The following is a 22180-nucleotide window of genomic DNA, read 5'->3' as shown; positions in this document are numbered from 1 at the left end:
CTTCCCCTCCTTGTCTTTGAGTTTTCTCCTGTGAAACCAGGCGGTGGGACAGGACACTATCTGTGTTCCTAGTTCAGGCAGTTAGGCACGGAAGGAGGGCAGGTAGACAGACGCTGAGAATTAGGACTGAGTGAAAGGGCAGTGTGTGTGAGGGGCAGGCCTGGGAGGGCAGCAGGGTTCCTAGTGGGTCCTAAGCAGGGATCCCTGGGGGGAATGGTCGTTCTGACTACCTTGGCCAATCTCGGAAAATTGAGGCCCAGAGAAGATTGGGACAGACTCTCAAGGATCCAGACCCTATCCCAGGCCAGTGAGTGAAAATTGTGAAGTCACAATGTTCTGGCTGCAGTGGGCAAGACACATCTGTGTGATAGACCCACTCAGCTGTGAATGGAGCTGACTCCATCCTTGAAATGTGTGAGCCTCTCCCCTCCACCACTCTACTAGCCCTTGCCTCTTCTTGCCCTGGGCAGCTTTTGTGCCTTGGGAGCCAACCAGAACTCAGGCTAGGTGCTAATTGAAAGCTACCTACCTCCTTTCTGTAGAGGCTGAGCCCCTCCATTTGCACATAGCCCTTGTCTACTATTGCTAGCCTCAGGCAAATGACTCCACCTCTCTATGCCTCAATTTCTTCATCTGTAAAGGAGGGCTAACACTTCCTGTCTTGCCTCCCTTCTGGGTGTCACAAGGTTTAAAGGACACATGCTGAGCAGATGCAGGGCTGCAGACGTGAGGAGTCCTGGACGATGGGCAATAGCTGCCCCCCTCGGGGGCTGTGGGGCGCTATCCTGGAACGGGTAGAAGTTGACGATGCGTAGCTGGGGACAGCTTGGATGGATGGGGGCAGAACGTGGAGAGGAATGGGGGGAGCATGTGGGCCCGAGTGTCTGTTTTGCTGATTGCTCCTTTTGCTTTCAAGGAGATTAAACTATTTTTAGTCTGCGCTACTGCTGGTGAGACGCCGGAGGAAGCCTTTCCATCGCCGAGATCTTCTGGAAGCTGCCAAGTGTGGTCTTCAGCTTGATTCTGGGAGCCTCCCAGAGCAGGCGGGAGGGGTGTCACCATCTGGGGGCTGTGGGGACAGGCTGGTGTGTGCTTGCTCCCTGAGGTCCTTGTTGCGCTGGCCTCCCTGAGCTGTGTGGCCCTGGCCTGCAGAGAACAGTAATCTGATGCACCCGATGTTTGTAACACTGTGTTTAAAAAAAGTAATTTATTTTCTAATTATTCCTTGTCTTGCATAACCGTGCATCGCCAAAGTGTCGCTATTTAAAATATTTATCTCTCCACGCCGCAGGAGCAGCTCTGGAGCGTGGAGGGAGAAGAAATAAAAGTCTGCGTGCCGGTCGCAGGCATATTACTTTGACTCGTCCTGGCTGCTTTGACGTCTCCCTGTAAATACATTTATTTTTCATTAGGACGTTTCTGAGCTCGTGGCCCCCGGAGAGCAGAGTGATTATGCTGCTCATCTGTGAGAGCTGCAATGGAGAGGTGCTCAATGAGTGAGCGCCACCAAATGCCTCTCGTGCTTGTCCGCATAGGTGAGGGTCCGAGTGTGTGTGGCTGGGGGTGTGCGTGTGCAGGGGGCGTGCAGTGCTCAGCTGCATGTATACGAGGAGAGCATGTGGCCAGGGACTTTGGAGTGATGGGGAAACCAAGGCCCAGAGATGGCCTGCTTTGGAGTGGAATCAGCCTCACTGGCAGTGGCAGTGAGCAGCAGGCTTGTGACCTGTTCTATCCCTAGGGCTGAAGCCTTTCTTTTCAGCTGGGAAGACTTTTGGGATTGGGTGCCTGGAAATGCTGGGTGGCTTCAAGGGGGATGCCATCCAGAGCCTGAAGCAGAGGGCCTACCAGTGCAGCAGGCAGTGTTCCCAGCACGGAGGACAGTACGAGAGCTGGCCCTTCCCCTTCTCTGCCTCTCCACAGGCTGTGGGCTTGAGCCGTGCTGCAGAGGCTGGCCAGGCAGCACCCCTCCTCCAGCCACCCTGTGGAGCAGGGACTGGACTTGGCTCCTCCTTCACTAACAGGCTCTTTTCCAATCAAAAAAAAATTTTTTTTTAGCTCACCGAGTATAAGAGAGAGTTTTATGCTGAATTTTAAAATACCTTATTTTTTCCAGTCTCTAAACTGCTAATCTCCCGGGCTGAGGGATTCTGGGACAAAGGCGAGGCCTCGAAGTGGAAATCTGTAAAATTAGCTTCAGCGGTATTAGTGTTTGCAGTTGGAGATTGAAAAATTGCCTTCCCAGGGCCTGATTGGAGGCTCCGCTCTCCTCAGGGGAGAAGCAAGGACTTGGCAGAGAGAGATGCTGGAGGCCAGGTTGGGGGTGGCTGGGGGGCTGTTGTGGGGGCCCCTCCAGGGGCCTGTGAGTGGGTCAGGGAGGGTGCACGTCCTCTGCTCAAGTCTCCCCTATCAATGCCCAGCTTCTCCGGCACTCTGCGTACACAGCAGGTGCCAAGCAAATGCTGTGGAGTCCGGCTGGGTCCCTTCCCCTTCTTTTCCTGAGGCCTCCTGGACTCAGTTCCCAGCCCCCTTTCCAGTGCTCAGACACAAGAGGGCGGGGGAGGCTTCCGGAGCCTGGCTGAGGGGCAGCTCTGGTGCCTGTGGGTGCGCCCGTGTGGCCCATCAGGCCTCTTGTGTGCTTGATTGCCTGTGATTGGCTGCAGCTGAATTCAGCAAAAGCTATTATTTGCCCTTGATGAGCCAATCAGATGGCCTCATTGGCCATTCAGAGCAGGCACCGGAACCGGGGGGAGATGGGGCTCCGCGAGGCGGGGGTAGGGCAGAACAGATGCAGGACCCGGACCTGGTTGTGTCCACCCGACCTTCACATAGATCACACCTCCCTTTCCTGACCTACCACTCCAAACAGGGGCTCCCCTACACATTAGCCTACCTCCCAGCCTTGGCTCTCACTGTTCCCTCTTCCTGCAGTGGTTTGCCTTGCGCATCTACCTGTCTGAAGCCCTCAAGACCTCCTCCATGGAGTCCATTCCCACCTCGCCAAGCTCCCAGAGCCTTCACCTGCCCCTCTCTCTTCCTTCGCCAGGAGTTACAGAAGTCATGAGAATGGTGGTCAGGAAGATTCAGACAGATGGGGTGCAAGTCCTGAGCAGCCCCTTCCCAGTTCTAGGATGTAGTTCCCCTCGAAAGTTTCTTTATCTGTAGTGGAGAAGGGCCTAATAATCACGCCTCCCTGAAAGGGGTGAGGCCTGAGTGCAGGGATTGGGGGTGTGAAGGGCAGGGTTGGGGACCCGGAAGTCCAGCCACCCCCATGACAGGGTTTTCTTGAACTTCTGTAGGTTGGTCCAGGATTTGGCATTGGTGGGTGCACATGGGCCTGGGCCATCAGAAATGGTTGTGTCCTATTCAGGGAACATTTGGATGCACAGGGACCAAAGCAGGTGACCTGCTGTAGGCTGTGTGGTGTGTGTGCACTACAGATGGAGAGGCTGCTAGGACTCGGGAGGTGGCACAGATGAGCTCACCAGGGAATTTAGGGAAGGCTCCCTGGAGGAAGCAGGGAGCTGAGGGGTGAGCATTTCTGGGGAAGCATGGACAAAGGCTGAGCAGTGGGAACAACTCTGGCAGGCAGCGGGGAAGAAAGGAGAGGCTGGTGTTAGGATCTCAGTGATGTGGAGATGGGCTTATGAGCTTGTTCTGGACCCAGTGAGAGAACTGAGCCTTCTGTCTGAGGTCATACTCCTGGGAAAAGACTCTGAGACTCTAAGATTTGCACACAGGAGGCCTCTGCATCATCTTCAAAGAGGAAATCCTAGCTTTTAGCAGGGATGAGGAGCCACTTCTGCAGGCTCAGAGAGTTTAGCGGGGGTCAAGGTTCTTGAGTGTGGTGATTCAGATGTTCCCATCCTACAACCCAGGGCCCCACTCCTTTGCTGTCAGGGTCTTGGCCTGGCCTTGGTGTAACCAGCCTGCTGGGATTGAAACTACAACCCCCTGAGGACCTTTGACTCTTGCAATAAAGTCCTGTGCTTTTCTGTCTCTGGCTGCAGATGAGAATTGTCTTATATCCTGCCAAGGGGGCTTCTGATGTTCACATTTCACCTTAAATTTGTTTTGAATCTTGCTCAGTCTTTCCTTGTCTTTCTCCAAAGCATTGATAGCCCCCAGCCACAGCCATCCCATTCCATAGTTCTTATAATTACACTTCCCTGAGCCTCTCTGACACCTGAGATATTGCACCCATTCACAGGTATCCCAAGCTGGTTCACAGTGAGCAGTTGCATCCATCACATGCCAGGATTGTCAGGGCTCCCCTTGCTTCCATGGTGAGGTTCTCATTGTCAGCACAACAATGCCCACTTTAGGGTTGGCCTTCTGGGACCACTTCTGGCACCAGCTCCAATAGGGTCCATTCCCTGGAGTCAGACTCTGAGATGGAGGTCATGTGCAGGTGTTTACTGGAGAGTACTCTTGGGAACCACGCCTGTGAGGGGTGAAGGACGCAAGGTTGGGCAGCAGAAGTTGGGCTGTGAGACATTCTCAAGCCTGAGCCAATTCCACAGACAGCCCTGGAGGCAAGCTGGCCCATCAGAGCTGTCCCCATTGAGGCCAAGGGACCAGGCCTCTGTGTACCCCCACTCCACCTCTGTGTCAACCACAGACAGTGGGGCCACATCTGCTCGGGGCACAGCCTGGGGAGGGACTCGGATGAGAGGAGTCAGCAGGCAACACCCTTGGAAGTGAGGGGATGAGGGCCTCATGCTGAAGGGGGAATCTGGGTGATGCTCCCCAGCATCCACATCGTGAGACCCGTACAGCTTGGACCCAGGTTCTCGTTGTGCCTCTTGCCAGCGCTGAGGCCTCGGGTGAGTCACAAGAACTCTCTAAGCCCAGTATCCCACCTGCAAAATGGACCGTTGCCATGCCTCCACCTCCTGGGGTTGGTTAGGAGTGGGATCTGAGGCGGACTCTGAGGCACAGCGTGACCTTGAAGGGCACACATGTGGGGCAGGGCCAGGTTCCAGTCACCATCCAGGTGGGACCTAGGGGGCCTCTCAGCAGTCTCCCCAGTCTCTGGACAGGCCTCTGGCAGCCAGGTTTGAGGAAATGGGAGACATGGGCTAAGTCTGTACCATCGATAAAACCCATGGAAGTTGTCCAAGTGCTTGGTCAAGGGCCAGGGATGAAAATAGTGGAGGGGCATGCAGAGGGTATCTGCTCAGCCTGCTCAGTGGGTTAATTAGTGTGGATGGAGGCAGGCTGGGTTCAGGGAGCTGAACTCCAGGACGACTGGTAGTGTTGGTTCAACAGAGTGACGACAGGCAGCCTGGGGAAGGGCCTTAAAACAGCCCCTGGGCCGTGCGTGGTGACTCACGCCTGTAATCCCAGCACTTTGGGAGGCCGAGGTGGGTGGATCACCTGAGGTCAGTAGTTCAAGACCAGCCTGACCAACATGGTGAAACCCCGTCTCTACTAAAAATACAAAACATTAGCTGGGCATTACAGGTGGCATACGCAGGAGAATCGCTTGAACCTGGGAGGCGGAGGTTGCATGAGCCAAGATCGCGCCATTGCACTCCAGCCTGGGCAACAAGAGTGAAACTCCGTCTCAAAAAAAAAAAAAAAAAAGCCCCTGGTGAGAGAGATAGAAGTGATGATGGCAGAGGCAGGGTAGCTGTCCTCTCTACAGAGGTCATGGACTGGTCACTTCTGAGGCCTCTGTAGGCACAGTGGTTCTGTACACACCACAAATGACTCCTCATTTCCAAGGGCACCACGTAGGCAGGGAGACGGCTCAGAGGCAGGTCCCATGTCTAGGACTGGTACAGGGTCAGAGCCTCAGGGTCTTGTTGGCCAAGAACACCTGTGACGTCGGCCAGTGTGGCTGGTGTGGTGGGGCGTGGCGTCGGCCAGTGTGGCTGGTGTGGTGGGGCGTGGCGTCGGCCAGTGTGGCTGGTGTGGTGGGGCGTGGCGTCGACCAGTGTGGCTGGTGTGGTGGGGCGTGGCGTCGGCCAGTGTGGCTGGTGTGGTGGGGCGTGGCGTCGGCCAGTGTGGCTGGTGTGGTGGGGCGTGGCGTCGGCGGGCGTCTTGCGGGTGTGGCTGTGGGCAGGGAGGGGAGGCCTGCCAACGAGAATGGAAGGCTCCGCTCCGAGTCAGGCATGCGCGCAGCGGGCCTGCCTTTTACAAACCATCATCAGCCCCAGTGTTCCAACAGCCTCTTTCACTCTGTAAAAGCCTTTTCTTTGGAAAAATAAAAGAAGATTGGAGGCAAGTACAATATTTGGCTGTGGCGGCTGCTAATTTGGCGCTGAATGTCACCTCCGCTTTTCTCTTCCCCGATGCCAAGTGCTCCTTTCCTGGCTCTGGTGGGCGAGAGCAGGGTGATGGGAGTGCAGGGCGGGCTCCGGAGCCTCTTAAGATTCGAGATTCATTTCTTTAAACACACATTGTCTCACTCCAATTTCACGACCGAGCAGTTCTGGTGAGGAATTAGCAGCCCCTGGGAGAGAGCGGGCGGGTTCTGTTTACACGGGGCGGGGGGCGGGGTGGGGGAGGTGGTGCGGGCGGAGGTGGGGCTTGGGGCCCATTTGCACAGGGAGCCCACACAGGAACTGGGTCAGGGACTGCCTCGCCTGGCCAGAGGGCCCTCAAAGGGAGCCATGCCGATCCGCTGTCAAAAGAATGTGTGAATCCTGCCCCATTTTAGATGTCCTGTGTGCATGGAAGGTGGGGCTGTATAATGATTTTGGGGGCAAATCAAGAATATTGGACTCTCAGGTTGGCCTAAGTCTCCACTGAGAGGACTGGCTGAGACCTGGGGGCCACCTTCAGCTTGCCCCCTTCTGTGGCGTGGGGCTCACAAACTCTGGAGGCTGCAGTTTGCTTTGAGCCAGGCTCCATGGAGCCTTACCTCCCACTATGTCCCCACCGCAGCCCTTGTGAGCTTGGGAGGTGACAGTCCTGTCATTGTGTGGGAGAAGCAGCTCCACTTCATGGGTGAAGCCCCAGAACCCAGCCCCAGGTCTCTCTCCCGCCTACTCAGTCCCTGGGGCCTGGGCTGGATGCCTGTGTCTCTGGTGGGGAGTGGTGGTGGGCAGTCCTGGGAGTACAGGCTCCCCCCACCCCAGGCCACCCTCTCTTCATGACCTCGAGGTCATTGTGAGTGTGGTGCGGTGGAGACGTCACAAGGCCACGCTTTAAGCCCCTCCTTAATGGTGCCATTTCAGGCTGACACTATTTTCATCCCTGGCCTTGATTTGGGCCTTTTTGGCTGGGCTTGTTTTTGGATGGCTTCTGAGGCTGGGCTTGCCCTTTTATGCCCTTTCTGCCTTCCCCATGCCCCAAATCCACAGTCACCTCCTGGTTCCAACCCCTACCCCTGAGGAGGCTCAGCAGGGCTGTGCACCCATGGAGGTGGCATCAGGGCTGAGCCTAAAGAGTGCTATGGAGGGTGGCCCATCACCCAGTTCTCCTGGGCGACTGCTCATTCATCACCTCCTAGAGGGGAGACCTGCTAATTTGTCAGCCCATTAGCTGGGCACGAGCAGCATATGGACCCGATTCATGCTGCCCTCTTCCTGCCCACTTCTAATAGCATCATCAGGGCTCACGGCGAGGTCCTAGGTCCAGGGCTGGATCATAGCTGTGGGGGGCTGGCCATCTTGCTCCGAGTCTGAGCCCCTCAATGAGGCAGCCAAGGGTTTGTCACTCTCTTGCCTTCAACAAATCTACCTTAGGAGTTCAGTGATGGAGCCTCTCTAAGCCACTGGCTAAGAAGGGCCCTGCTTTTAGGAAACTGGGCTTTATTTTTAGTGTTCAGAGAAAGATAATTTTTTCTCGCCCACCATCAGCAGGGAGATCAGTAGTTTTCGTGATGTTTCCAGATCCTCTTGTCTGTGGGATGGGGGTGGGCAGGAAGGATCCCTTGCCTGAGGGCTTCATTGCGGCTCTCCTCCACATGCAGGAGGGAATCTGTGCCCGCAGACTCTCTCTGTTGCAGCCTGGGCCATCAATGGGTTGTTCTCAGAGTCTGTGGGGATATTGGCTGGAAGGAGGCACCAGCACAGTGTGGATGGCCTGGCTCTGGGGAAGTGACCAGTGCAGGGCTCTAGTCCCTCTGAAATGGTGGGCAGAAGGGCAGGGACTGGTTTGCTTGAGGGTACCCTGGGCCTGTACACACACATAGATGTTCCCTAAGACCTACTGTGTGCTGTACTTGAGCACAGGAGCTCGGGGCTGAGCTCAGGAGCGCATGCATCCTACTTTGTTCATTGCGAGCCTTCCCCCAGCATGCACCATAAACCTGGACATAGACACACCAGGATACAGATGCGCTTGGACACACAGGCACCGGGATATGTGAGTACGTGGAGACATACACTGGGTCATGTGCTTGGGCCTGAGTTGCCAATGGGAGCACCATCGCCCTTCCCACTTGCACGCCAGTGAACGTTTGTGCGCACAGAAACTGCCATGCACCATATGTGCATGCCTTCCTACATACATGTACAGATACACTCAGGCACACACTGGCTCCTGCATCATCTGGGTTTATGGCAGGAGATAAATTTGCAGTTTAGGAACTCTAAACCTCCCAACATTGTAAACTCAAAGAGCCTGATAGCCAGAGCTTCCAGGCACGTTGGTGACTCCACAAAGCATAATACTGTATAGGAGAGGGCTTCCCAGCCTCCTTTGCAGGGCAGCCCTGCAGAGCAGAACGTACCCAGGCCTGACTGGTTAAAGAACCTGTCCAGGGACTGCCTACCTTGTGCCAGGGAGGGGCCACATGGTTACCACCTAGGAGCTTCAGCCTAGGGCATCTCCAGCATTCCCTAAGGGCCCTAGGGTAGGGGGAAGTGATAGCAACTCAGAGGGCTCAAGGCCCTGGGGGAGGCTAGGTTTTGTTCATGGAGGGGACAGGGTAGTCCAGACCAGAGTTAGGTTGAGGATATGACTGGTCTGACTCTTAGCCTCTTCTGGGGCCTAAAAAGGAGGGCTTCCTGCTTAGACCTCGGTGGGGCACTTAGAAGAGCAGACCTGATCCCTGAGCCATTCAAGGTGTGGCATGGCAGGGACCTTGGTTGGATTCCGGAGGAGCTCAGAGTTCCCCAGGCTCCATGGTAACTGGGGCAGGGAGAGGCCTGGGATGTGGAGTTCTGGGCAAGCAGGCAGGGAGGCTGCCAGCTCAGGGTGCAGGCAGGAAACCTGGAGGGGCTCATGTATGCTCAAAGACACTGGAGGAGCAATGACTGAACAGGACCAACCCAGGCCACTTGTCCCTGCAGGCCCCAGGGTAGTGAGCCTCTGTTGAGGGGTCTCCCAGCAGGTCCAGTGGCATGGGAGGGACATGGGGCAGGGAGGAACCTAGCTCCCAGTTTTCTCCCTGCAAAGGAGGAAGTAGAGCTGCCTTACATAATCAGGGCAATTTGTTTCGCTCGTGTCCTCCTGGCGTCATTGCCCTCACCGCCTCCTTGCTCAGGGAGCCCTTGACAGAGCTAGAAGCGCAGGCCTCCCTCCTTCTTGCTGGAGGTTGCTGACAGATGATGTGGAAGCCCAGGGCACCATCGCCTCCAAGACCCCATGGGCACCTGGCCACGAGAAGGGGGCGGTGGGGGAGACAAGGTCAAACTGCATGTGGGGATCCAGTCCTCCAGCCTGCAGCCTCCAGACGACCCTACAGTTTCTCAGAATTCACACAGGCAGTGAGTTCCTGGTGAGGGTCAGGGTCAGAGCTGCCCCTGCCTGCTAGTGGATCACCTCCCCAGGCAGCTCTCCTCGCCAGCCTTCCTTCCCCTCCACCTTTGCATGCTGCTCCCCTGCTGGGAAGGTACACAATCCCTTTTGGCCCATCCAGCTACACCTTTCCCTGTAATGTCTTCTCTGACCTTCCTAGCACAGAAGGAGGTGAGAAGCTGGAGCCTGGGTCATCCTGGCTCTTTACTCCTGCTTACCCTGCCCACTTGGGCCTCAGTTTACGCACCTGTAGCCTAGGGTCCTAGAATTCCAACCTTACAAACAAAGATGGTTTCCTACAAGTAGAAGCACCTCCTTGAAGTCCACCTACCCCCTGGGCCAGCTCAGAACTGTCCTTGGCTCTCCCTGCCCCTGCAATCCCTCTGGGCAAACATGTTGAGTGAATGAGCCCTTGGGGTCTGGTGTACAGCACCAGTTTAATGAATCAGGGGCTTGTTATCCTGAAGGGGCTGGCTTCCTGGGAGAGTTCACCCAACTGTCTGAGAAACAGCTCTTGATGGACATTCAAAACAGGATGGGGTTTGTGAACCCGAGACTCACCTGACACCACTGACTTTCATAGCCCTGGGACAGGTGGCCCAATGGACATGGCTGAGGGGGTAGTCAGAGTGGCTTCCTAAAGGAGGGGTCAGGGGCAGGGTTGGGCCTGAGGAGGAGTTACAGGATCCCACAGGCTGGAGACCAGCTGCTGGGGAGATGGAGGCAGAGTCTGAAACAGGGTCTGTGTTCATGCACGTGGTAAGTCCATGTAGTCATTGAATCCCAGCTCTGCCAATTACTCTCTGTGCCTCAATTGCCTCATCTGTAAAATAAGGACAACTGGGGCTTGTGAGAATTTGATGCAATGGATGGCTGGTGTGGAGGCTCACTTTGACCCACCAGTAATGGCAGCTAATCCCGTTATAATTGTCACCCAACCCCACAGCCCCCAAACCTGGCAACAAGGAGGTGGCACACCTGGAGTCGGGGCCCAGGCACAGCGTCTGCCTCCCCTGAGTGTAGCACACTTAACTTAGAAGTTCATGGCTGTTCAGGCTAAGGGCCCTCATGGTGTTTGCCAGTGTGGCCAGGCCATCAGTCCTGTTTGCACAGTTTGTTTGCATGGCAAACACTGTGCACGGACGCAGGAAGGTAAATGCTGGCCCCTGTTGCTACTGGAGTTTTGCATATACCGAGAGAGAACCTGGAGCTGGAGGTGCCAGGGATTGTCCCTCTTCCCCCCAAGTGAAATAAGGGGGAACTGAGGTACAGAAGGGCCAGAGCCTGCTCAGGAGCACCCCTATGGACTGGGTCCAGAGATCACTGACCCCAGCTCTGGGAAAGCTTTGGGTGGTAACCCCACCCCTGCATTTTTCAGGTCCAAAGTGGGAGCTTTCTTGTGAGAGCCCAGGAGAGGCTGTAAATGATGGGAGAGGCTGAGTTCCCTTGGGTGTGTGTCCCCAGAGTGCATGTGTTTTCAGAGCATACATGTCCCTAATGTGCGCCTGTCCTCAGCGTATCTTCAGTCTATACAAAGCCTTCGTGTCTTGGTCCTGTTTGTTTATTTATTTAGCTTTCGACTTGTTCTACAGTAGATTTAAGGGCACTTACAAGGATACATAAAATTTAAGAAGAGCCTATAATTTGAAAGTAGGAGAAAAAGGAAAAATTAGAGGAGGGAGTAAGATGGCGTCAGGAGGTGCTGACAGAGGAGGTAAATGAGATGGCCCAGGCATGGTGTGACCCCTTGCACACTTGCTTGCACATTCACAATGACTCTGTTGCCTACTGCCTTATTGGTGCCTTGTGGTCAGCTGCATCAAGAACTCAGAAGGGGGAGCCTAGCTGGGCTCTCCTGGGACCCTGGTTCAGAGGCCACTGTGTGTCAGGCCATGCCCTTGCCCCAACCAGGTCCAGCACCCATGCTGTTAGGAGCCCCTCCAATGGTGTGTTCAGCAGGATTTAGGGTCATGACCTTGAGGTCGCCCCAACCATCTGAGACAGCAAAGTTCAACTACTTAAAACATTTCAGATGGCCACAGACCACTTTTTGAGGTATGAATGGATACCCACAGAACCTCACGCAAGCCTGGGGCTGCCATATATCCAGTGACAGTGGATAGGCCCATCTAGGCTCTGGTGCCTTTTCTATGAGCCTAAGTGTGAGACTTGAGCAAGATCTGCAAGGGGTTTCCTGAGTCCTGGGTGTGAATATGGTGAGGTCAGTGCATGTGACCTGGTATGCAAGGTCAAGTGCACGTGCCTGCAGCTGCATTTGTGCACTGGTACAGGACAGGTCCCTGGGATCACCTTGCCCCAAAAGAGGCCCTTGATACCATGAAAGGCCATGGGCTCATCTTCTGGGCTTACCTTCATCTCTCTACCCTTATCTCCCACACCTGCCATGCTAAGATCTCATGTTTTCACAAGAGCAGCCAGCCCGAGGGCCTCAGCAGCACCTCTTATTGTGATCGGGGCTGTCATTGGTGCTGTCATTATGTGGTGACATCTTTAGCAAGTCTCAGCAGCACAGGACAGAATTCCAGCCTGTGAGGCCAGGAAAGTTGGTCCCTGCAGGACAGAGTGGATCAGGGAAGGTGCTCAGGGCCTTGGGAGCGACCCTGGAAGGCGGTCCCATGAAAAGCCACCAGCACCCCACACTTGACCTTCCATCTTTGAGGAATGCCAAGATGGCCTAGCTGAGGTAGCTCAGGTCTCTGCAGACTGTGAGGGTGAAGGCTCAAGCCAAACCACGAGGCTGCTTAAGGGCAGAGCGGAAATTCAGACCCATGGCTTTGGCCATTCTTGGCTGTGGGTGCAAGAGACTGGGAAGTCTCCTCTCTGGGCAGATTCTGACCCTCCTCATCTGTAAGATGTCCACCTCAGTGTCCTCATCTGTAAGATGTCCACCTCAGTGTCCTCATCTGTAAGATGAAAGATGAAAAGCCAGCCAGCTGCTGACCACCTTCTGGGTGCCCTTGTTACAGTAATCTCCACCCCCAGGGCCTGACTGGTGGCTTTGGGACAAGGTCTGTTTCTGGCCACTCTGGAGTCCTTGGGGGACCTGCCCAGCCCCTGAAGAAGGTTACTTACCTGACCTATCAGGGCTGTGAGGGGTGGATGGAGGTGATGCAGAGAAAGCAGATTTTGCCCTTTGCTCCCTGGCCTCAGTTCCATCTCATGAGGCACTTACGGGGTGAATTTCTTTTTTTTTTTTTTTTTTTAAGATGGAGTCTCGCTCTGTCGCCCAGGCTGAAGTGCAGTGGCGCAATCTCGACTCACTGCAAGCTCCGCCTCCCTTACGGGGTGAATTTCTACCAGCTCTGGGCTACAAGGACTCTGGGCCACAGTGACTGTTTCATCTCCGACGAGAGCTCTATGGCCCATTGAAACCCACTGGAGGCCGGGCGCGGTGGCTCAAGCCTGTAATCCCAGCACTTTGGGAGGCCAAGACAGGCGGATCATGAGGTCAGGAGATCGAGACCATCCTGGCGAACATGGTGAAACCCCGTCTCTACTAAAAAATACAAAAAACTAGTCAGGTGAGGTGGCGGGCGCCTGTAGTCCCAGCTACTTGGGAGGCTGAGGCAGGAGAATGGCGTAAACCCAGGAGGCGGAGCTTGCAGTGAGCTGAGATCCGGCCACTGCATTCCAGCCTGGGCGACACAGCGAGACTCCGTCTCAAAAAAAAAAAAAAAAAAAAAAAAACCCACTGGAGCTGAGACATGATTGGGCGTCCCCTCTGGCCCACCAAGGGTCCACTGGAGCCTCTGCCCACCTTGGCTCCCAGAGCCCTTCATTCCCACCCTCCCAGCCCACTGTCCCTGAGTCCTGAGAGGTGAGTAAGGGGGGCTTTAACCCATTTTACATATCCAAAGATGGAGGCATGAGAGTGAAGGGGCTGAAGACGCCAGATGGCAAGGCAGCGGCCCGACTCTGGGTCTGTCTACTTGGGCTGTTGTAGGGTAGAGGGGGCCGTTTGTCCTGCTGCGAGGGCAGGGTCCTTGTCCAAGGCCAAGCTGGGCCAGGGCTGCTCGAGGTGGTGAACGGACTGAAGGGCAGGCCAGGCTTGTCTGCGGGCCAGAGAACTGAGCGGCAGTGGGGTCCTGGAACAGATGGCTGGGGTCTCAGAAGCCCAGTGCCTCAGGCACCTCCACTCACTGCCTGTACTCTGCAGCCAGTTTCTCTGTTTCCCAGAGCTGTCAAATGACGAGGACTCCATGGGTTATGCGCTGAGCCCTGTCTGGCCACACAGAGGACCTGTCATCACTATCCCCATCCTTCTGCAGTTAAGAGGCTGAAGAGTTCTGATGAAAGGAAGGCAGGGCCAACTGGGTGGGGAGGCAGCGGGAGAGAGCAGAGCCAGGGTGGGTGGCAAGGGGGCCCAGACGCCGACACAAACAATCTGCTTCCCATAAACATGGGCGCCCACACCAGCCGGCCGCCACCCGGCGACTTCTGTGAGTTGGGAAAGTGCGGGTATGTTTACTCGCACTCCCCCGTGCCAGCTGGTATGCTGGGCACAGCTTCCCTCCCAGCTGCCTCGACAGCCGGCGGCTCCCAACTCAGGGAGGGGGAGCAAAGAGGGGCCCCTGGTTCTTGCCTGCAGTTTGGTTCACCTTGGGCTCAAATTCCCCACCCGATGCTATTCCAGGCCACATTGAGAGGATGGGGTCCCCGAGAGTCTCCATGGCTGGTGTCCATGTGGCTGTGCTATGCCAGAGTTGTCTCCCCTGCTCTCCAGCCCATCTGAGTAGACAAAGGCCTGGAGGCTGGAGCTGTCCAGGGACACTTGTCTTGAGTTCAGGCAACAGATGCCCCTCCAGTGGGGTCCATGCCCTCCTCCCTTCTACCCCAGCTGCTTTCTCAGTAGTTGCTTCTCTCTGGGGTTTGGTCAGTGCTCCAATATTTCAGCACACCCAGAACCAATGGATGCCAATTGCAGGTGGGTGAGGTTGTAGGGAACCAGTGCCTCATGGACCCTGGGATGTGTGGGTCTCCATGCCTCAGATTCTCTGCTCTGTGAATTCTGTGAATACCTTGTCCACTCAGCAGTGGCACCTGCAGGAGGTCATGCATCATCCCAGGAGGTCAGGGCAGATTCTTGGCTGTGAAGTTGTCTCCATGGTATTGTGCCACCCACCCCAAGGCCTGAGTCAAGCATCTCAGATCAAGGAGTGATGGGAGCTCAGAGGCAGGGGCTCAGGGAAGCTGCCTGGGGAGAGTGCTTCTTGGGCAGGCACTCAGCAGCCCATGCTAGAGCATTAACTTGTGACTTTGGAGATAACATCATGGATGGCTCTGGTCCTGCAGCATTTGTTCTGAGGTACACAGGAGTGCACCTCATGCTGACATAGGCAGACAGGGACACTGGAGTGTGCCCCCTCTCTAGCCCCCATGCCCAGGGCCATTTGGGATTGTCACCTCTGTAGTAGGGAGACCTCATTTGATTTTTTCTCACTCCCAACCTGTCCCCAGAGCATCCCCGTAATCACAAAGGGAGCCAGAACTTAGGGAAGATAAAGTCACAGACTGCAAGCTTCACATAGGCACACGGCCATAGGAATGCTGTTATCTAACGATGGCAGCCTGGAATCCAGCCACAGTGCTGGCTAATGATGGGTGAATCCCTTCTCAGCATTCCTGACAGCTGGGCTGGAATAGTCCCTGTGGCGGGGGGGGCTCACTACTTATCCAGGTGTTGCTTTCAGGCTTTGGGAGCCCTAAGTGTGAGAAAGTTCCTCCCGCTTCCGAGCTGGAATCTGCAACCCTGTTCACAGAAGCTATCAGGAACCTTGGAGAAAGGACCTCTCATTTTAGAGCTGGGTGGATACCATTTCCCTCTAGGACTGTTCTCCCCTGAGATACAGGCCTTAACACTGGAGGCCTCACTCAAGTCAGGCCTGGTGTAAATGGATAATCAGGATTGCCACAGTTTTCAAGTCAGTTTGGAAATTCGCATATGTTTCAGAGAAGCAAAGGGCTACACCCAGGAATGGGCCATGCCTAGTGTCTCTGGTGGGTGGCACCTTGCCTGGGGGCATGTTCAGGGCAGGCCTCACAGGCAGGCTCTGCACAGGGGCAAGCACAGGGAGGTTGGCACAGACTGGCCCTTGCTTGGCTGGGAGGATTTGGTTTATTGTTTTGTGTTGGGTTTTGTGTCTTTTGAAAAACAAGAGATTGAGCCTTTTTATGACATGGATTTTACAGCGTAACGAGGCAGCGTAATTTCCCATTCTCAGCGGCAAGTGCACTTTTTACACTAATTGCATAATTAGACATAATGTACTAATTGCGGTAATGGATGACAGTCAACTAAACTTTAACTTTAAAAACAGGGAGGCGTTGTTGGGGGTGGTGGTGGGGGCGTCAGGCCCCTGTGAGTTTTGTGAAGGGAATCCTCCTGGTGAAAGCTCCTAGAAGTTGCCTCTTGAGGATGAGGGACCACAGCCACCGGGCCTTTCTTACCTTGTGGTCAGTCACATATCCCTCCTTCCTGGAGGATCCCCCTGTCCCCACCACCTGGGTATCTACTCCCCTTGCCCTCACACCCTGTCTCCCCAGCTTCTGTTCCCCAACAAGTCCCTCTGCAGCCACTGAGCAGTCCCTTATCCCTGCTTCTCCCAACCTTTGCACCTGGCGCTACTGCTGCCAAGCGTCCCTTGCCCCATCCACCCACAAAAACCCCTGCCCAGCCTTTCAGACTGCTCAGATGTCCTTTCCCCTGGAAAGCCCTCCTCAGGCTTTTTCTTGCCCCCTACCACCCCGGAGCAGACTAGCCCCACTCCCAAGTGTCTCCTGCACACCTCCCTCTGCCGCCACCTGTCTGGGCATCTGTCCCCTCTGGATAGAGAGTCCCAGGAGGGCAGGGATGAGGTCTGTTCTATCTCTGCTGTTCCAGTGGGGAAGTAAGGAAGTGGGGGTAGGGGAGGATAGTGCTATGAATGGGCCGCCCACCCAGGAGACCAGGCCAGGCACCCTCCTCCCTGCTTCCACACTGCTGTGTGACTTCCACTGTAGCCTGTGCAGGCCGATTGTAATGGCCTGGTTCTGTGTTTGTGATGCCCTCTAGAGAGAGTGTTCATCCCAGGTATTCTCTACTAGATATGAAGGGGAATTATGAATGGGACAACCATCACCACAGTGTACAAAACCTGTGTGTGACAGGACACCATATACAGCTGACCATGGGGCCACCCCACCTGGGATGGTGGCAGTGTGGCATGGCCACTTAGGAACCTAACATGGTGGTTGGCAAATGTCAGCAGCTGATGAAGCATGTAACTGAGTGGCACACAACCCCCCTGCCTGGGCACCGATAGTGTGCCCTGAGGGCTCCAGGGGCCCCTTGCCCTACTGTAAGCCCTGTGCCAGGCTGGTGAGGGACTGGCCTCAGCCCCCACCTGGGGAGCTGTCAGTCACACACCCAGTCTTGTGGCTGGATTAGGGTTTTTGTGCACCCACCCTGGGGCAGCCCCTCAGTCCCATCAAGAACTAGGCTATAAGGGGAGCCCTGAGGGGTGCAGCCTGTCCTGGATCTGTCCCAGGAGCTGTCAGTGGTAGAGAGTTCCCAGCTGCCTGGCTACCCCATCAACCCTCCAGTCTTCAAGGTGGATTTGCAGTTATGTCAATACCCTGTATTTTCTCACGGAGGCAGAAGGCCAGGTTAGCAGCCTAGAAGGGGTGGGTGAGGTGGGGGACCCGGACCTGGCTCTGCCCTGACGGGCTAAGGTCCTTGAACTGGTCACTACCTGTCCCCAACTCCCCTACCTCCTTTTTGGCCCATCTCAGGCTTCCTAAGCCACCACAAACCCTCAGCCACCCACCCAACATCCCTGACATGAGTGTAGCCCAGTCTGGCAGCTGACTCCGACCTCCAACTGCAGACCCTGTGGCCTCTTGAGGTGGTTTCCTCCCCAGGGCTTGTTCATTTGGGTCGGGCCTCAGGAGGCTTCGCCCACCATCTTTCGTCCACTGGCTGTCCTCCCCACAGGGGCCTAATGGGCAGTTAAGACTTTGACCTGGCTGCTCCCTGTGGTGAAATGTGGTGAGGGGGGCGTGGAGCGCCAGTCTCCCCGGAGTCATGCCTCAGGGCTTAGGCCAGGGGTGCTGGAGCACCTGGCAAAGCCCCAAGGTGAGCTGGGTCTTTGAGGAGACAGCTGGCAGCAGGGCCAAGCCTGCGTCAAATCTTTCTTGTTCCATTTTCTTTCTGATTTAATTTTCCAGAGATTAGGGCTGTTGGCCTTCACTGCGGAGAAGAGCCTCGCGTGCGAGTGCCTGTTTTGACTCCCAGGGTTGGGTGGGTGCTTAGTCGATTGGGCTGGCCCTGCCAGTCTTCCCCTCATTCCCCTCTAGCATGGCCCTCGCACCTTCCAGGGGCCACAGTCTTTCAGCGTCTGCCTGCATCCGCCCCAAACCCTTGAGGCCTGTGCCTGAAGTTCATCCCTATGCCTCTTTTCCCGTGGTCTTGCCTTCAAGTTTAGGGATAAAGGCAGGGAACAGAACTGTACAAAGAGTATGACGTAAAGCAAGGGCTTTGGATTTGACCCAGTTCAAACCCCAGTTTCGCATGTGCCTTAACCTCTCTGGCTTCAGTGTCCTCCCTGCCACATGGAGATGATCAGAATGGACCCTCCTCAGGGGTCGTAGGAGATCAGTGAGGTCACGTGTGTAAAGCACCTGCCCCAGAGCAGCCAGAGCTAACACTCGGGGCAAACAGGGCTGTTCCTGCAGCCCCCTTGGCTCTTCCTCCTTGCTTTTCCCCGTTCTCCTTTCTCCTCTCCTCTCTCCTTTTCCTCTCCCCTTCCAGCTTCCCCCTTGCCCTAGGCAAGTTTGGTGGTAGCTCAGGTCTGGGGTGTCCTGCTGCTGACTTTGAGACTTTGCAAAATACCTTCTGATTGGGGCCTGTCCAGGTCACTTGTCCTAAGGCCTTTAGCTTCCTGTGGTGGCTGTCTATGTTCCAGACACGTTGGGGCTGGTGACTGGACTCCTGTCTCCCAGGCAGGACTGTTAGGAGCTGTGGGAACGAGGCTGGCTCCCTTTGCCCCTGCCAGCATGCAGGCTTCCTGTCCAAGATCACCATTCCTGCAAGGGTCCTCCAGGCTTGCCTCCCACTTATGCAGAGTCATGGGGGAAGCAGGAGGCTGGGCGGAGAGTTCAGGGCTTCTAAGGAGGCATCAGCCCCACGAGCCCTGTGAAGCCCTAGGCCGGAGAGCTGGCCAGACTTGCCTTGATGCCTAACTAAAGAACTGCTAGAGCTGAGAGAGGGTTGGGGCTAGAGCCAGCCCTGGGGGAGGGGAGAGGTGGAGGGGCAGGTCTCCATCACTGGTGGGATAGAAGTGCCCTCAAGGGAGGAGGGCACCAGCTGAGCCATGGTCACCAGTATGTGGAACAGAGTGGGGAACCAAGGATTCCTGGGAACAAGGGGCTCCAAACAGACTCCTGAATTGTCCCTTGGGACATCAGCCACCCCTGTTCTCCCTGTTCCTCAGTCCTCTCCCGCATCTCCACCTGGCTCCAGTCTGCCACTCTGTCCCACCAGCATCCTGGCACTCTCTGTGGGTTAAAGCTGCTGCCTCTCCCTCCCTATCACTGCTGGCACAGAGCTGGGGCACCCTGGGATCGGTTGGGCCCTGTCGTGCTCCTCAGTCCAGCAGAGGTGGGGCTGTGCCAGCTGTGCTGCTGTGGGAGCAGTTGGCTTTTTCTAATTAACTCTCTGGGCCAAGGACATCAGCGGGCATTGCCATCCTGCTGTGGTGGTTGAGGCCCTGCATCCGGTGCACCCTGACCTTTCTGCCACTTCCCAGCTGGCCCGAGGAGCCAGGGCTAGAGGCTGGGGCTGGAGTGGGGCTAGCCCTGGGCAGAGTCTGTGCACTGGAGTTGCCTTGGGCTCTTCTGGGCTCCTGCTGGGCCTGCAGGTGGAAAACACCTCCCTGGACCACATCAATGTAGAGATGACCTTTCTCCCAGGGTGGGACCATCTGCTGGGCTGTGTCACTTAGATCTCCTGGGGATTTGGGGCTCAGCTCAGGGCCCACCCTAGAAGATAGGGACAATCGGGGCAAGTTCAGGGGAATGTTGAGAGGAGGGCTGTGGCACTAGGGGCTATCATTCGAGGACTGTTGTACCTCAAGGGCTCATTTGGGATTGGGAAGCAGGCTTGGCTGGCAGTGTGACCAGCCCCTGCACTTCTGGGATTCTGCTTTCCTCTCACCAGAAACCCCTTCCAGCCCATTTCCCTGGCCTTGCCCTAGAGAGGATTTAGACAGCAGGGCAACGTGGAGGGGATGCAGAGACAGTGTGAGTCAAGGTATAGCTGTGGGAACTGGCGTGGGCTGGAGACCCAGAAGCCTGCAGTCACGTGATAGGTCAGTGGGCTTGATGGGCCCCAGGTGATGGCACCAGGGCTGGCAGAAAGATGCTGTGGTGGGTCCTCCGGTAGAAATAGAAGAGGAAGAAAGCACAGTGGATGCATCCCTAGGCCCTGAGGGCTCTTGCAGCTGCAGGCAGAAGGTGAGGAATCAGACTTGGGCCCAGCTGGCCCCAGAGCTCTGCTTTTGGACATAGAATCCAGCATATGGATTTGTCAAGTGTCCACAGCACACAGATATGGTGCTTGGGAGAGAGAGAAGGAAGCTGGCCATGGCTGTGCCCTATCAGTGGCGTCCCAGTGTCTGGGCTCCACCGTTATCACCTCTGGGGCCGAGGCTGAGGTGTCGGAGACAAGGACAGGGTGGCTCCAGTGTGGGAGACTGCCCAGGCCAATCTGGGAGAAGGGGGTGGGGCTAGAGGTGGGCAGACCCTAGGAGACTGAGGCTACCAGCTCAGGAATGCAGCCGATGACTTTGGACAGCCCCAAGTGTACAGATCTAGCAGGGAGAGAATGGGGGCAGGGAGGGACTATGATTCCATCTGCAGAATTCTGGTGATCCCAAACAATAGCAGTAACAACAGCACAGGCTGCTCAAGGCATGGGTTTGCTGTCCCCAGCCCAAGAGGTGGGGACTACTGTTCTCTTATTTAATAGATTAGTCATGGAGGTTCAGAGATGAGTGACTTTTGGTAGAGACTCAGCTTCCAAGGCCTCATGTCACCTGTTGGTGCCCTGAGGTGTGGACCTGCCACCTAGAGACCCGCTCACTCTGCGGCCCCCTGATCCCCAGCACAGTCACCATGCCAGGCTGCAAGTGGCACCCTGGAGCCCAAGAGGAGGGACTCCTGGACTTTCCCAGGAGAACCACATGGTCCTGCCTCAGATCCTGGGGCTGTACACAGCCATGGACAGCCAGACTGTGGCTGCACCTGAGAATGACCTTGACAGAGGCTGAGGTATGAACTTCATTACAGGCCAGGAGAAGCCGGGCAGCAGTGCCCCCTGCTGGTGCAAGTGGGTCGCGGCGCCACTCTCCAGAGGCATCGGTGGATGTGACTGAGACCATGGCCACACAAACCCCAGAGTGATCTATCAAGGATGGCTGAAAGCCGGTGGGGTATCTGGCTTTGCCACTCAATCACCTGGCCTTGACCTGTCCTCTCCTGTTTCTGTGCCTCAGTTTCCCCAACAGTAAGGTGCTAGGCTCTAGGTTCCCTGCCTTTCCTCAGTGATCCCTAGGGTCCAACCCCTCCTCACCCTCTGTCTCTATCACTGTCTGCCTCTGTGAATCTCTGTCCTGAGGCAGGGCCCAGGGGCCCAGGGAACATCCTGGCCTGGCACTCACTCAGGGCCTGTCTCTTTCCTGGCCATGTGGCCAGGCCTCAAGTCTCGCCCCCTGATTGCCACTGCTCTGCTGGAAGGAGCGACTTCACCACAAATTATTTTGTTCTAAAAGAAGGACAAAAAGAAAAGAGAAGCCGGGAGGGATGGGGGTGGCGGGAGGAGGAGAAGATTGCCTGAGCCGGCTTTGTGCGGTGCTTTAACCCCTGGACTGCCAGGCACTGGGTAGCGGCAGGGCAGGGGCTCTGGCAGCACCCAACCCCCTCCACCCCGTCCCCCTGTCAGATGACAAGGTCTTATCTCCCTGCCTTCTCGCTGTCACTCTACCGACCTTATCTCTCACTGCTTGTCTGTCTTTCATCGGCTGCCTCTCCCCCCTCCTTATCTCCCCTCATCACCTCCTCTCTGTCGCTCCACATCCCTCCACTTCTGCTCAGCCTGGTGGCACGGCTCAGTCACAGCAGCCTATTCTGTGACCTCTGGTGGTGAAGGAGCCTGTGCTTGGGGCACAGACTTCCTTGGGTCACCTGAATGAACACATGGACCCAGTCAGGCTTGGAGACACATGCCGTGGTATATGATGCATACAAATGCACACACACACACACACACACACACACACACACACACCCAAGACCCAGCCGTGAACAAAGACGCTTGCAGAAATCTGCTCCTAAGACTCACAAGCCCCTGGGGGGTTAGAGATTCTAACCCCACCCCAGCCCCAACATGCAGGCACGTGCACACAAATGGATATGTTGAGCCATCTCTCTC

General features: G+C 55.9%; 2 protein-coding genes across 4 annotated transcripts in view; both read left to right on the top strand.

The window, feature by feature from the left end:
- TUSC2 (tumor suppressor 2, mitochondrial calcium regulator) overlaps positions 1-22180 on the top strand; it is a 223475-nt gene that overhangs the window by 89916 nt on the left and 111379 nt on the right. The gene's annotated exons all lie outside the window — the stretch shown is intronic.
- The window catches only part of CACNA2D2 (calcium voltage-gated channel auxiliary subunit alpha2delta 2), a 140674-nt gene that overhangs the window by 46424 nt on the left and 72070 nt on the right, over positions 1-22180 (top strand). The window lies entirely within an intron of this gene.

The sequence above is a fragment of the Macaca thibetana genome, chromosome 2 (genome assembly GCF_024542745.1).
Source record: "Macaca thibetana thibetana isolate TM-01 chromosome 2, ASM2454274v1, whole genome shotgun sequence".
In the NCBI taxonomy this organism is placed as follows: domain Eukaryota; kingdom Metazoa; phylum Chordata; class Mammalia; order Primates; family Cercopithecidae; genus Macaca; species Macaca thibetana.
The sequence above is the reverse complement of the archived record's forward strand: the minus strand, read 5'-3'. Positions and strand labels throughout refer to the sequence as shown.